The 14,065-nt window shown below is 44.7% G+C and overlaps 1 protein-coding gene across 3 annotated transcripts in view; it reads left to right on the forward strand.

The window, feature by feature from the left end:
* PTPRG (protein tyrosine phosphatase receptor type G) overlaps positions 1-14,065 on the forward strand; it is a 761,059-nt gene that overhangs the window by 498,900 nt on the left and 248,094 nt on the right. The gene's annotated exons all lie outside the window — the stretch shown is intronic.

Genomic DNA, 14,065 nt, shown 5'->3' on the forward strand with positions numbered 1-14,065 from the left:
GTTCCAGCCGGAAGTACCAGTGCCTGCTCTCCAGCTTGATGAGTCCGCTGCCCAGCTTGAGGTGCCCATGCCTGCTGCCCAGCTCGATGTGCTTTTGCCTGCTGCCCAGCTCGATGTGCTTTTGCCTGCTGCCCAGCTCGATGTGCTTTTGCCTGCTGCCCAGCTCGATGTGCTTTTGCCTGCTGCCCAGCTCGATGTGCTTTTGCCTGCTGCCCAGCTCGATGTGCTTTTGCCTGCTGCCCAGCTCGATGTGCTTTTGCCTGCTGCCCAGCTCGATGTGCTTTTGCCTGCTGCCCAGCTCGATGTGCTTTTGCCTGCTGCCCAGCTCGATGTGCTTTTGCCTGCTGCCCAGCTCGATGTGCTTTTGCCTGCTGCCCAGCTCGATGTGCTTTTGCCTGCTGCCCAGCTCGATGTGCTTTTGCCTGCTGCCCAGCTCGATGCGGATGTGCTACTGCCCAGCGTGATGTACCTCTGCTTTCTGCTCAGCCTGATGACATGGTGCCTGCTAAAACTGTTCCTGACTGATGGCCATCTTGCCGCTGGGTCAATCCTGTCTGTCGCCTGGCTTGAATGTAAAGCTCCTGTGTGGTCTGCCTCCGATGGTTTCTTTCCCGTTACCCTGCTAATTTTCATCTCCAGATCCAAACTTCCTGACCCGGGTGGTGGGGTACGTGTCCTATTTTCAGACTCTGATGGCACGTCCCCCATTGAACTAAAAGACTCTGACCTTGGAAGTGCGAAGAAGTCCGCAGACTCTGTAGGGAAACATTTTAAGGTGTTTCTGCACCCACTCGGACTGCCGTACCCAGGGCTGAATGGAGTGTCCGGAGGCCACTCCTTTAGGAGGGGGAACTGTCAGGAACGGTGTCATCTCCGGTTTCTCCTGCTGGTGGCACTATTACATTCAGCACCAAAAGGGTGTAATTCCAGTGGCCACCAGCGGGGGTCTCCCTGCCTGGTCTGCAGACTTGCCATCAAGCACACCTGTCATGGTTTTGCTGGACTATATAAACCCGCCCTGAACTAACCTCCAGTGCTTCAGTATTCCTCTGCTAGCCCTTGTCCCTGCCAGTACCTGCTCTTGTTCCAGCCTGTTCCTGTTTGTTCCTGAACCCCGTTTGTGTATCCTGTCCTTGAACCCTGTTTCCTGTTCCCTGTTACCTGCTCCTTGGTCTGCTTCATTATTCCTGGTTTCTGTTCCCTTGTCGCTTTGGCCCATGCCTTATATTTTGCATGTTGGTTTCCTTGCTTGTGTATTATATTAGTTAGATAGATAGTTAGGTTGGTTTGGGGGTTTGCTGTGTTTTCACCATTTTCTTGTTTTTGGTTTGCTGTCTTGTTTTCACGTGTATCGTTATCATTATAATAAACATACTTTCTTTATTTACTCGTTTGTCCCTGATTCCTTGGTGCAGCCCAGCGATCTGATCACCTGCATTGGATGTTGTGTATAACATCCCCTGACAACTGTATTTCTAAAATTCCTAACTCGGTTTGCGAGTGTTGTCTCACAAAACAAGCAGGATTCAGGCCAAAAGCGGTATGTGCAGTACCGCTTTTGGCCTGAGGTGGGGGGCGCCGGAGCCGAGCAGAACTGAAAGTCGCCGATCTGCGCAGTTCGGAAAGGCCCGAGGACAGTTTGGCTGACCTCGGCAAACCTCGGAAAGGCTTGTGAACAGAGTCTTTCCGAGGTTTGCCGAGGTCCGCCGAAGTGTCCCTCAGGCCTTTTCGGCCGTTTCCAAGGCTCCCCGGCACCCCCCGCCTCTGGCCGCATGCGATATTGCATCCCATTGAAGTCAGTGCGGAACAAATTATTTTTGTTTCCATTGACATGGGAAAACTCGCTTTGATATGCGAGTACATTGGATTACGAGCATAGTCCTGGAACGGATTATGCTCGTAATCCGAGGTTCCACTGTATTTCTCTTTCCAGCAGCATATAGAGGTTACTAGTTGTACCAACAGCATAGTCTGGTAAAGTTGCTATAAGTCATTTTAAAAACGTACATCAGGAAGTTGTCCAAAATAATGAGGACTTGTCATTTATAACCAGATTGCTTACCTTATCTTCCCAGAGAAACAATAGCCAAGGTCTCCTTTTTCCACCAGTTTATGTAAACCGGCTCTGTTGATATGCCAGGACCAAAATATGTGAAGCTGCACAACCCTGAAGGCCTTTGGGTGGCCATGCAACAAATTGGACTTTCTCAAACCTGCACAAAAAAACAGCCAACATCCCATTGCCGCGGATGACACCTCCAATTTTTATTTTTCCTCTACCTGGGGACTGGTAGGGGTTAACCTATGTGCCGAACTAGACTTGTGTTCTAAGCTTCCAGATGAATGTTCACATTCTGTCTATGTACTCAGCCAGTTTCTAATATTGAATGTTCTTACTTGATTGTACAGCTCCATCTGTTTGTTTGGCTCATTGTCATGTCAGGAGAGGCTGAGAGTCACAGTGCAAATCATGCGCACAGAACAAGGTGCAAAAATGACACAACAGATTCTCTCTTATATAGTGTAAATAGAGCTTGCCAGATGATCTGGCTGCATTACTGATTGTGCCGCACTACCTGTTCTCCAAAGTGATTATCTCATGTATACAATGTTATTTTCTTTTACAAATCTTTTATTAGAAGGTGCAAAAGAAAGGTACCATAACAAGATCAAAGGTACATTACCTATAAAGCTTGAAAAACGTTGTCACACATTAAATTAGCAGTCACAAAAACAACATTCGGCATATAGGGGAGGGTTGGTAGGTTTACAGTATAAGATTGGAGAAGAGGATGCAGTTAAAGCATATAAAAAAGGATAAAAGGAGTAGGACAAACGAGGAGAAAGAAGACAGGGAATGGGGGAAAAATCCCAGGGGGCTCAGCATCCTATCAACTTTATATCAATAAAAAGTGTCAGGTTGAAGGTTGATAGCTGGCAGTATGAGATCCAGGGTTGCCAATTTTGGATACATTTCGGTTGCTTGTCAGTTACAATGGCAGTGAGTTTCTCATTGGTCATAATGTCTGTTACTCTATTAACTGTTTCAAAACTTAGGGTGGGGGTTTTCCATGCCCTAGCTATTGTTAGTCTGGTGGGCGCAAATATGTGGAAGAATAATGCCCGTTGCAAACAAAATATATTTAAATCGGTTTGTTTAATAGAGCTTCATGAGGATTCTTGCGGATGTTTGTATGGATCAAGGAGCGGCTTAAATTATAAACCCATATCCATAGTCTGTTCACCACTAAGCATGTCCACCATATGTGAGTCATCGTGTCCCCCAAGACAGCAACCTCGAAAATGTGGAAAGGAGGTTAGGAAGAATTCTTGCCAACTGTGCTGGAGTATAATACCACCTATATAACATTTTATGAGATTAGAACGTTTTGAGAGCCTTTAGGGATTACTTTCCAGATTGTCAATCCTCAGGGTCCAGTGATTGATTCAATTCTGCCTCCTGATTGGTTTGATAATATCTCACAGGTGTCTGCTTAGTAAAAGCTAGAAAGAGTAAATCGACGACATTAGGCCTTTGGAGATGGGGTCAGAACAGCATTTCATTTCAAATGTTAATAGGAATGGTGAGATTGACTGAATAGAATGTCTTAGCTGCATGTATGGGAAGTGATTGTGTAGTGGTATTATGACATGAATAGTTTGTAGCTGCTGAAAAGACACACCGTAATTCCATATACAATGTTTTTTCATGCAGAATTTTTAGGGTTAGTATGTTAAATATTACATAATATTACATTAAACTTATGGATCAGAATTGGTTTGTGCTTTCAGATCAGAAGATGATCTGAAGATGATTGCATGTCTGGGCTTTTCAATTTACAGCTCAGAGTGCTCTTAAAGAGGAATTCTGCCATAATATAGTATGTTATATTCATGTCTTCAGACAAAACAAAAATGGCAAAACCTCCATACTGTGAAACCTGTGCTAATAAAGAGGGTCAATAAATCCTAAACCCACATTCCATTATTGGTAAATGTTGGCATGTCAAAGGACAGGTTTACCTTTAGGAAAAAAAATAAAATAAACCCAACCCCCTTCCCTCACGGGGAGGTCACTTCCTCCAATGACCGCATCCTCCCACTTTTTCTGCAATCAAGCCAGTAAAAATCTAGTGTTCCATAGACTTGACCTGGCCATACCAATACTGCAGGCAGTGTTTGGACATGGTCATAAAACAGATAACAAAACAAGTGTAGCGCTAATATAAAAAATCAAATAACCACATGTTATGTAGCATGAAGACCATTATGTTCCTCAAATCCAAATCGAAAGAAGGAGGACATAAAAAGGTATATCCAAAAATAATAAAAGTCCTCAAAAAGTATATCCTACAGAATAATGGGATAATAGTCCTCAGTATATGTGTGACTTCATACATGTCAGTGTGCAGAAAACATCTGGAATGGAAAGACACTACCACCAACAAATAGGGAGGCTTACCGGAACGTTTGAACCCAAAAAAACCTACGTTCAATTGGGTCAAACAAGCTTGAGTGATAAACGGCTGATGGAATTCCATGGAGGTTGAAAGAAGATCCTGGGATGATCAAAACTATATAATAGGAGCACACACCATCCGCCCAACCACTCCGCATCCAACCAGGCAGGCCCTTGTTTGATGGTAGATCCGAACTTGCCGGTATCCCGCCTCCCCGATCCCAGCTCACAGCCCGGAACCTCCGCCTGCACCGACACCACAGATCCCGACAAGCAGTGTGTCACCGGACAGGAGCGCTCCTGTCCTACTGGCCGTGTTAGCTGCTTGTCTTTTCGGGTAGCGCAGAATTATTTGTTATACTTTGGACATGGTCATCCAGCACTTAAGACAAAAATTCCAAACTGCGCCCCCCTTCCCTTAGGGTTAGCAGTGGTGTAGCTGTCACTACCCCTGTCAGCCTTGTAACAGAAGCAACTGGCACAGAGCACCCCCATCCCTGTAATAAACCATTGCGCCCAGGGCAGCTGTCCCTCCTTCCCACCCCTTGTCCCAGCTCTGACTGCAGGTGCAACATTCCGATCATGTCTACAGGATGTTAGTGCATAGGTACAGACACTAAATTTTAAGGACTCTGATGCAGGCAGAGGGGTAAGAAAATACCTGCAAAATGGGGGTTTGACATGTTAGTGTATAGAGGGAGCAAGGAAGTTGAGCTATGGGAATTTTTTTTAAAAGGAAAAATGTGATTTAATGAATGAAAGACTTGTATAGCACTACAAATGTGAACTGAATCGCCTCAAGGCGCTGATCCGTCCTGTGTTGTCCTGCATGTTTAGAAGAGGTGGGTCTTGAGTTTTTTTCTGAAGGCCCGATGGTTTTCTTCCATGCGACTGTTAGTGGGTAGTGCATTCCATAGCCAAGGTCCTTGGACTGCGAATCGTTGTTCTCCTTTTGATTTGTAGCAGAACTTGGGGATGCGGAGGAGGTTTTGGTTGGTTGCATTTGTGGGTTAGGCAGAGGGTCTTCAAAGTGATCCGATCCTTCACGGTTAGCCAGTGTAGGGTCTTCAGCGATGGGGAGATGGATTCCCAGGGTATTTTCCCGTTACAAGTCTTGGTGCCGTGTTTTGGACAACTTGAAGGCGTTGAATCTGGTATTTAGGTAGACCTATGTAGAGAGAGTTTGCATAGTCGAGACGGGAGTTAATGATGTTTCCAACTACTACTGCTTTCTCCTTTTCTGGAATGAAAGGGATAAGTCTACGTAGCAGGCGGAGGAGATGGTGAGATCCGCTGATTACCGATCAAATTTATGCATCCATTGACATCGCTTAGTCAAAGATGACTCTGAGACTTTTAGCTTTGGTGCTTGGGCAGATGGTCTGTCCAAGGATGGTGGGTGGTGTCCATGGGAGCTTGTTTTTTGTATTTTGGTTTGCGTGGAGGAGAAGAAGCTCTGTTTTGGATCCATTGAGTATGAGGGAACTCGTGGTCATCCAGTCATCAATCGATGAGAGGCATTTTTCTAGTCCTTAATATTGGTCTTTTTGTCCGGTGATACGAAAGTAGAGTTGAGTGTCATCTGCGTATGAGTGGAAGCATAGGTTCGATTTCCTGATGATTTTGAGGAGTGGGCGGATGTAAATCTTGAAGAGCACGGGTGACAAGGGTGATCCTTGAGAGACTCCATAAGAAATTGCGCGAGGTTCAGAGGTGAAGGCTCCTAGTTTCACTGTGAGCGATTTCCTAAGAAAGATGCGAACCATGGTAAATCTGCATCTGTGACTCCTGCTACTTCTGTGAGGCGGGTGAGTAGAGTATTGTGGTCCACTGTGTCGAACGCTGCGCTGAGGTCCAACAGTACTAGGAGACATGATTCTCCGTCATCTGCTGCTTCAAGGGCGTCGTCCCATATTTTGAGGAGTGATGTTTCTGTGCCATGACCTAGGCGGAAGCATGATTAAAGTGGGTCCAGGTGTTTGTGTGTGTCCAGATGGAGTTGTAGCTGTTGTACTACTGCTTTCTCCATAATCTTGGAGATGGTGTTCAGGCTTGTTACCGGTCTGCGATGGTTTGGATCTTTGGGGTTGAGGTTGGGTTTCTTTAGGAGGGGTTTGATTATGCCTTGCTTGAGGGCGGTCGGAACAATCCCTTCTTTGAACGACTGATTTATGAGGTGTGTTATGGTAGGCGCCAAGATGTCGGAGCATTCTTTTAGGAGTTTTGTGGGGATGAAGTAATTTGGTGATGTGCTGTTTCGGAGGCTTCTGATGATGTTTTTGGTGGTGTCCGTGGAGATCGGGATCAACGAGAAATTCGGTGATTGTGTGATGTTCGTATCAATCGTATTGATTTCCTCTTCTTTCTTTAGTTGACTGAGGTTGGTTGTCTTTTTCTGTTGAATTATTTTCTGAATGTTGTCGATTTTGTTGATGAAAAAATCCGATAACTCATTGCAGAATTCTTGAGTTTCGTTTGCTGGTGGCTCTAGGCAGGTAGGGTTCATAGTCTGAGCGACTAGTTTGAAAAGTTCACAAGGCTGGTTTAAGGCTTTTGAGATGGTGTTTGAGAAATGTTCTTTTTTTGCATTGAAGATTGCTTTGTGATATTTCTTGGTGAGTGCTATGTAGTTTGTGTGGTTTTCCTTTGTAGAATTTCTTCTCCAGGCTCTTTCAGCACATCTACGTTCTTGCTTTAGTAGAGTTGAGAGTGTCGTTAAACCATCCAGAATTTTTTTTTACGGATGAGTGCTCTACGTTTCGGAGCGACTGAGTCTGCTGTTAGTAGTGCTGCCTTGTTTAAGGAGTCAAGTGTTTGTTCCGAGTGGTTTTTATTTAGCTTTGCTATTTTGTTTGATAGTGTGTTTTTGAAGAGTTATGACTGTAGTTTCTTCTGAGATCTTGTCCAGTGTGTTGTTGGGTGTTTCGGTTTTTGGAGGGTGGAGTTGGTGGCGATTTTGAATTTGATAGCATTGTGGTCCGTCCATGGAAGTGGTGCATTGTCGAGTATGATGATGTCCATGTTTTGTTTGAAGATGGGGTCCAGAGTGTGACCTGACCCATGTGTGGGAGCATTTATCAGTTGCTAAAGACCTAGTTCCTCTAGTTGGTTTATGCAGGCGGTGTCGATGTGGTCTCGGGTGGAGTTTGCCCAGAGGTTGAAATCCCAGAGAACCAGAAAGTTTCTGGATTTCAGGGTGTGTATCGAAATGAATTCGGTGAAGGGTAAAAGGAGCTTTGTCTTCGGTCCTGGTGGTCTGTAGCATAGCAGTATGTGGATGGTGTCTTGGGGTGGTGTTTGAAGATGTAGAGTAAGTGTCTCTATGAATGGCACTGAGTTCTGTAGCGTTGGTTTGACAAGCGCAAGGTGGGATTTGAAGATCACTGCAAAGCCTCCTCTTTTTTCCTATTCTATGTTCAGTTAGTATTCTGTAGTTCTACGGCACTAATTCTGTTAGGATAGTGTTGCAGTCAATGTTAGCCAGGTTTCCGTGATGAAGAGGCAATCTATATTGTTTTCGGTGATGAAGTCGTGCACTTCCTGTCTGTGCTTGACTGCCGATCTGGTGTTGATCAGGGCGCATGCTAGGTGTTGTAGTTTACTTGGTGTCTTCCTGTGTTTAGTGGTTGATTGTGGATTGATCCTTAGTAGTTGTTCTTTTCTAAGTATTCTTTGAGTGGAGGTTGGTAAAGTAGAGGTGGTATTTCTTAGCCTGTGGAGGGTGTACGCCGAGTATTGAAGATGCACATGGTGCGAGCAAAAAATTGCTGTTGATGGGCTGAGTGCGCTGCTGCTACTGATGAAGCGACAAAGAGGTTGCTGATAGGATGATGGTCCTGAAGGAAACGACTAATACTGGGGATAGTGATGCTGATGATGGTCCGAGTTGTGCTGGTAATGGTGAAGGAGAACCCCGCTGGCCTAAACCGCCCTCCCGTTGATCCAGAGGAAGGCGAAAAAAACCCCTAGCTGAGCTGCCAATTGCTACAGCAGAGGAAAAAATTCCTTCCTGACCTCCCGAGAGGCGATCAGTTGCCCCTGGATCAACTGCTAAGTGGTGGTCCCCGAAGTACTTATCGGTCCAGGGGTGGTCCAGAGATGGAGGGGATGATGGGAGGGGGGGTGGGAGACTGCCAGTTACGGTGGTGGGGGCACTAGGGGGGACCTAGGCCGCTACTTACCAGTGCTGCAAGCCACGCCTGGGTGTACCAAGGTGGTCGGCAGGGCTGGCCTGAGCCGTGTCAGTCTGGCATTCGGTATTCCCTGGTGCCGCTTCGCTGAGGTCCGGTAGCGGTGGGGGAGTTGCTCCCGGGTAGGACGGGGACACTCTGGTCCGCTGAAACAGAATGATGGAGGGCAGGGAGGTTGGCCGGCGCGATGCCGGGGGTAGGCCGTTGCCGCGGCCTGTCCCTTGGATCTAGCAGGCTAGATGAGGAGCCTGGACGGCAGCTGCGGAAGGTACCCTGATGAGCTGGGTCTGAGTGGGGGCCCCGGAGTCACGGTTCAGCTGTATGGGGGGGCCGAGGATGAGTACTGGATGGCTGCTGATATGCTGTGGCTGCATCTGGGTGTACCAAGATGGCTGCCAGCTAGGCCTGAGCTGCGGCTGTGGATGTTCTGAGGCTCACCGGTACGGCTAGGCCTGCTCCATGGATGGTGGTGTTTAGTCCGGGTAGAGGGGGTGCGCAGGCCTGCCGAACAAGATAAAGGAGAGCGAAAGCAGCAGTTGAACTGGCCCTGGGCCGGAGCCGCGGTCTGTCCTAAGAGGCTCGTGGGCTTGGAGTGCGGCATCTGGATGGCGTCAGCGGAGGCAGGATGGGGAGCTGAGGGCTGATCTGAGGCGTGTGGGGTCTGGGGAGGTCCCATTCCACGTTCCCGGTATATGTTGCTAGAGAGTCAGAGAGTCCGAGGATGAATGCTGGGTGGCTGGATGGCCGGACCTACTGACACACACATCCGTTCTCTGATTTTAGCCACAGTGTTGTAATCACTAGGTCTCTCTGTTGCTCTATGCAATACAGACAGGTCATAGCTGGTGGGAGGGATTGTCAGGGTGCTATACATAGCTGCAAAAAGGAATGGGCCAGGAACAGTAAGGCTGGCGAGGAAAGAGCTAGATAATACTGGATGTCCTCCAGCAAGGAAATAAGGCAGGCTCTGTCTGACTTGCTACAGCTGTGCAGTGAAATAGGAGCAAGCAATTTCAGTACACAGGAGAATCTTGTATAACTGAGCAAGGCTGAAGGTAAGACTGGAATTAAGCTTTTAAAGAACAGTTCCAGGAAGTTAAGTAACCAATGGGCCTGCCATAGTTGTGTTTGGGAACTACTGTCATGCAGTCCTTCCCATATCTCTGGATTGCAAACACAAGAGGGTTTGGCAGACTGCACTGTAACAATGCATTAGTGACACTGGTATACTCATTGTGTGCAACAACCCTTGTCTGGTGAATCCGCTCACCTTACTATTAGCCTCCACACTATAGGTCTGGACAGGCACAGGTAAGTAAAATGATGGTAACGATTGCTTCCAGCTTCAGCAGCACATTCAAGGTAAAGCTTAACCTCCAAGGGGACAGATCCTTATTCATCGCTTGTTCAGAACCAAAAAAAACACATATGGTGCTCTCCATTTTAGACAATTTATTAAAAAAGAAACCATCCAAATGCGCTCACATAAACATAAAGATATCCAGCATATTAGATGTTAAACTTGGGATGAGGATCAAGATGTAACCGTAGATATTGCAATCTCACTTGTTGTTGATATTAAAGAGGAAGTAAACTCTCCCACTCTGATGCTGCTTTTCATTTAGTCCATTATAATAAGTAATTATCAAACTATAGCCACTGTAATCCAGCCCAAATCGCATATTACTTACTGTTTAAAGAAACTTTAAAAAACTTGTTTCCAGGGGTAAGGCAGCGCCATCTTAAGTATTGTTTTCTGAGTCCACAGTAGAGTGTATTTCCGCCCTTACATTGAGCACTTCCTGTACTGTTAACCAAGCCTCCTTCTCAATCCAACATTTCTATGGCAACCCTGCTTCACTGCTCATAGCTGACTTGTTTTATTTCATAGTATTTACTTGTACCAATTATCTAGTGTTTGCCTGTGTCATTCTTATCAGCTTCAGCTGATAAGGCTGCAGTAATGCTGTCTGATGCCCAAGTTTACACTCATGTGATGTCACATGGTCACATGGGGTGTAGTAGAAAGCTCTGAGTGATTATGCAGTCTCGTGGGATTTCAGTGTGGTGCTGTAGGAAGATCTGATAATAGACAGACAAGTACCACAGAGTGTGCCGTAAATCAGGGGAGATCTGGGCATGCACAGTGAAGTCATTCTAAAGAACAAAAAGGTTTACAACAATACTAATCAAGTAAGGAGATGTCTACAAGCAGTGTTCATTAGGGTTTTTTATGCTGATTTACATGGGACAAAGTTGTTGGGGAGAGTTTACAACCACTTTAATCTCAATGGCTGCACGACTGTACTCACATGCGTGATAACTTGCCCTGCCCCTACGCGTTACATCCCAGGGATGGGACTTCTTTAGAGTGTGTCTCCTGAAGAAGTCCCCTTCCAAGGATGTAACATGTAAAGGTGGAGCCTGTTGTCACTGCATTATCCTGTTTGTTATTACGGCCATTTGGATTGATGGCATGCGGTTCTATTCCAATTTTGAATGTTTAGCACTTGATATGCTGGATATTTTATGTTTTTGTGAGTTAATTTGAATTATGAATTGTCCTCATCGTTTACACTGATTGTTTTATTCTATTAGGGGGGTATATATATATATATATATATATATATATATATATATATATATATACACATACACACATTTAAAAATACATTAGGCTGGGAGATTTTAGTTTTATTGCATTGCACTTCACTTTTTTATTTTCTATTTCTTGTTTCTTTAGTGATTAACATGTGCTGGCTGGCTTTTTGTTTATTTTTTTTTAGGTTGCAAGTTAACATTTTTACATATTTATTTTCACATTTTGAAAATGTATTTTGTGTAAAGTGATTGTGGTCATATGAGTGCAAAAACAGTCAGGTCAAAAGAAGAATCGAAAAAGAGAATCAACGTAAAACTTATTTAAAAAGTTAGTGCTATAAAACCCAAAAAATGTTCAAAGTTTTCAATTATTTTTACTAAAAGTCTTGAGGATCTGTGGTGTGTAAGATGGGGGGGAAAATGCCCAAGCCACCATGGGACTTAGGCATCAAGTCTTCGACTTCACAAGGAAGTTGACTTGACAGTTATCAGGTCTATTACGTTGCTGCCTATATGTTGCTTCTTTGGAAAAATCTTAGTTCAGAGTCCATGAAAACTCAGCATAATGCAAGTCTGTTGTGTATGTGTGATGGTGCTGGACCAATGGAAGGGACAATTGGTTATGATAAACACTGTCACCACTTTTTTCTTTACACTCTGCAGATATATTTTAGCATCTGCCCCTGAGGAGTGTCTCTACACGAAACGCGTCGGGCACAAGTGATGCTACCTGTGTCTGTAATGGACACATTGAAATTCAGTCTGCAGCAGATTAATAATTCTGACATTTATTTATTCATCCATTTTGGTTATACTTGCTACACCCATACTCCTGCCGCTGGTGCTGTTTTTATGTCATATGTAATAATATAAATTTACTCTATGTTATGTACCTTTGAACTGCTTTGACTATACCATACTCATGCAAAACTTTTTTCCATGCCACACTTGTATGTTATGTGTGGGTGGAGTCTATACTAATTACTGTATTGAATGTATATGTGGTTACTCTATTGCCATATTCTTTACAACGTTTGTCATTAATAAAACAATTTTGCATTTATTTCAATTTTGCCTCCACAAAGTCATCTATCTCAATCAAAGTCCCACTTTCCCTTCTCTTTTTGCATGATAAACACTGTATACCCCAGAGTGTCGTTTGTTTTTTTTTTTTTTTTGTTTTTTTTTTTTTTCTTCAAGAAGGCAAATCTGATGTTAAGGTATAGTAGTGTATGTGGATCTTGTTCTGGCCATTGGCTGCTACCTCTCTGATCATGACAAATGTATAGCTCAACAGACGATTAACTCTTGGATGTGTTCTGAGGGGCGTCTTTGATGTTTGCATCACATAAATAGTCATTTTAAAATGTTTATTGGTTAAATACAGCCAACACATTGCAGGGGTTTAGTAATGGGTGTTATTAGTTTCAACAGGAGATGCCAGTCTTTAACAAGCTTTAAAAGGGAAGTGTGGGAATACAAAAAAAAAAAACAAAACATACACACCCCTCTCCGCTGCAGCATCGGTCTGATTTTGCAGCTGCCCCTAGCTCTAGGCCCAAGACCTGAGCGATCACATGCCCACTGATGACTAAGTTCTCAGTACGCTCTGCCCCTCCAGCAGTCACTGGAGCACTGAGCTGGAGTGGGGGTGGGAACGGCTGACTCAGGCTCTCAGCCACATGCTGATCAGGGCTCTGGGTGTATCCTAACATTATTGGGGTGGCTCTGTGACGTCAGACGACAGTGGGCTTCATTGATTCTGGGTCACAGGAGAGCGCAAGTAAGTGCACGCCTGTGACTCACAAGAGAAGTATGACCAAAATAAAAAAAAGCCTTGGCCATACTTCTCTTTTAACATAGGTCCTTTAGTGCATCCCATCTTAATTATAACAATGTCTATTGGAGAGGTATGGACTCCAGAGATAGCGATATCATTTTGCCCCTGTACAAAACATTAGTAAGACTTCATCTGAAATATGGGCAACCAAACTGAGAAGAGGTGTGGAGGAGCTCACCTATGAGGAAAGATTAGAGGAACTGAATTTATTCTCTCAAGTTATTAAGGCAGCCTGTGCATCCTATGAGTTTTACGGGGCAAGCAAGCGAGCCAGAGCATTTTTTTTTAACCCTTTTTCTGACAAACCGAACGGGATCTGGGAAAGGTAGGGGTTTTATAGTGGGGGAGTCATAAAGTGGAGATGCACTTAGAGTTAGGGTTAAAATTTATAGGTCAAAGGTTAGTTGGGGTTAGGGTTAGAACTTAGGGTTAGAGTTGGGGTTAGGGTTAGGTTTCACTTTAAGGTCATCACAGAGGACAAGGGGACACTCTTTACGGCTGGAGGAAAAGAGATTTAATCTTCACAGTAAGAGCTGTGAAAATGTGGAATAGACTCTCTCAAGAGCTGGTTCTGTCCAACTCAGTAGATTTCTTTAAAAAAAGGCCTGGATTGTTTCATAGATACACATAATATAACTGGATACTAATATTTTTTGATCCAGGAGATATCGGATTGCCTCACGGGGGATCAGGAAGGAATTTTTCCCCTGCTAGAGCAAATTGGATCATGCTTTGCTGGGTTTTTCCAAACTGTGGGTATGGGATTGTGTATATAGGATTGTCTCTCTAGCCCCCCCCCCACCCCGCCCCTTTTTATTGGTTGAACTAGATGGGCTTGTGTCTTATTTCAACCTAGACGAACAATGTAACTATTGCTCAAGCCCTGAAGAAGAGGGAGGCATTTCCTCCAAAATGTGTTGGCTGTATTTGAGGCTTTTAAACAATAAATATTTTAGAAAACTTAACACAGTGCAG

This window comes from Aquarana catesbeiana, linkage group LG07, assembly GCF_042186555.1.
Source record: "Aquarana catesbeiana isolate 2022-GZ linkage group LG07, ASM4218655v1, whole genome shotgun sequence".
NCBI lineage: Eukaryota > Metazoa > Chordata > Amphibia > Anura > Ranidae > Aquarana > Aquarana catesbeiana.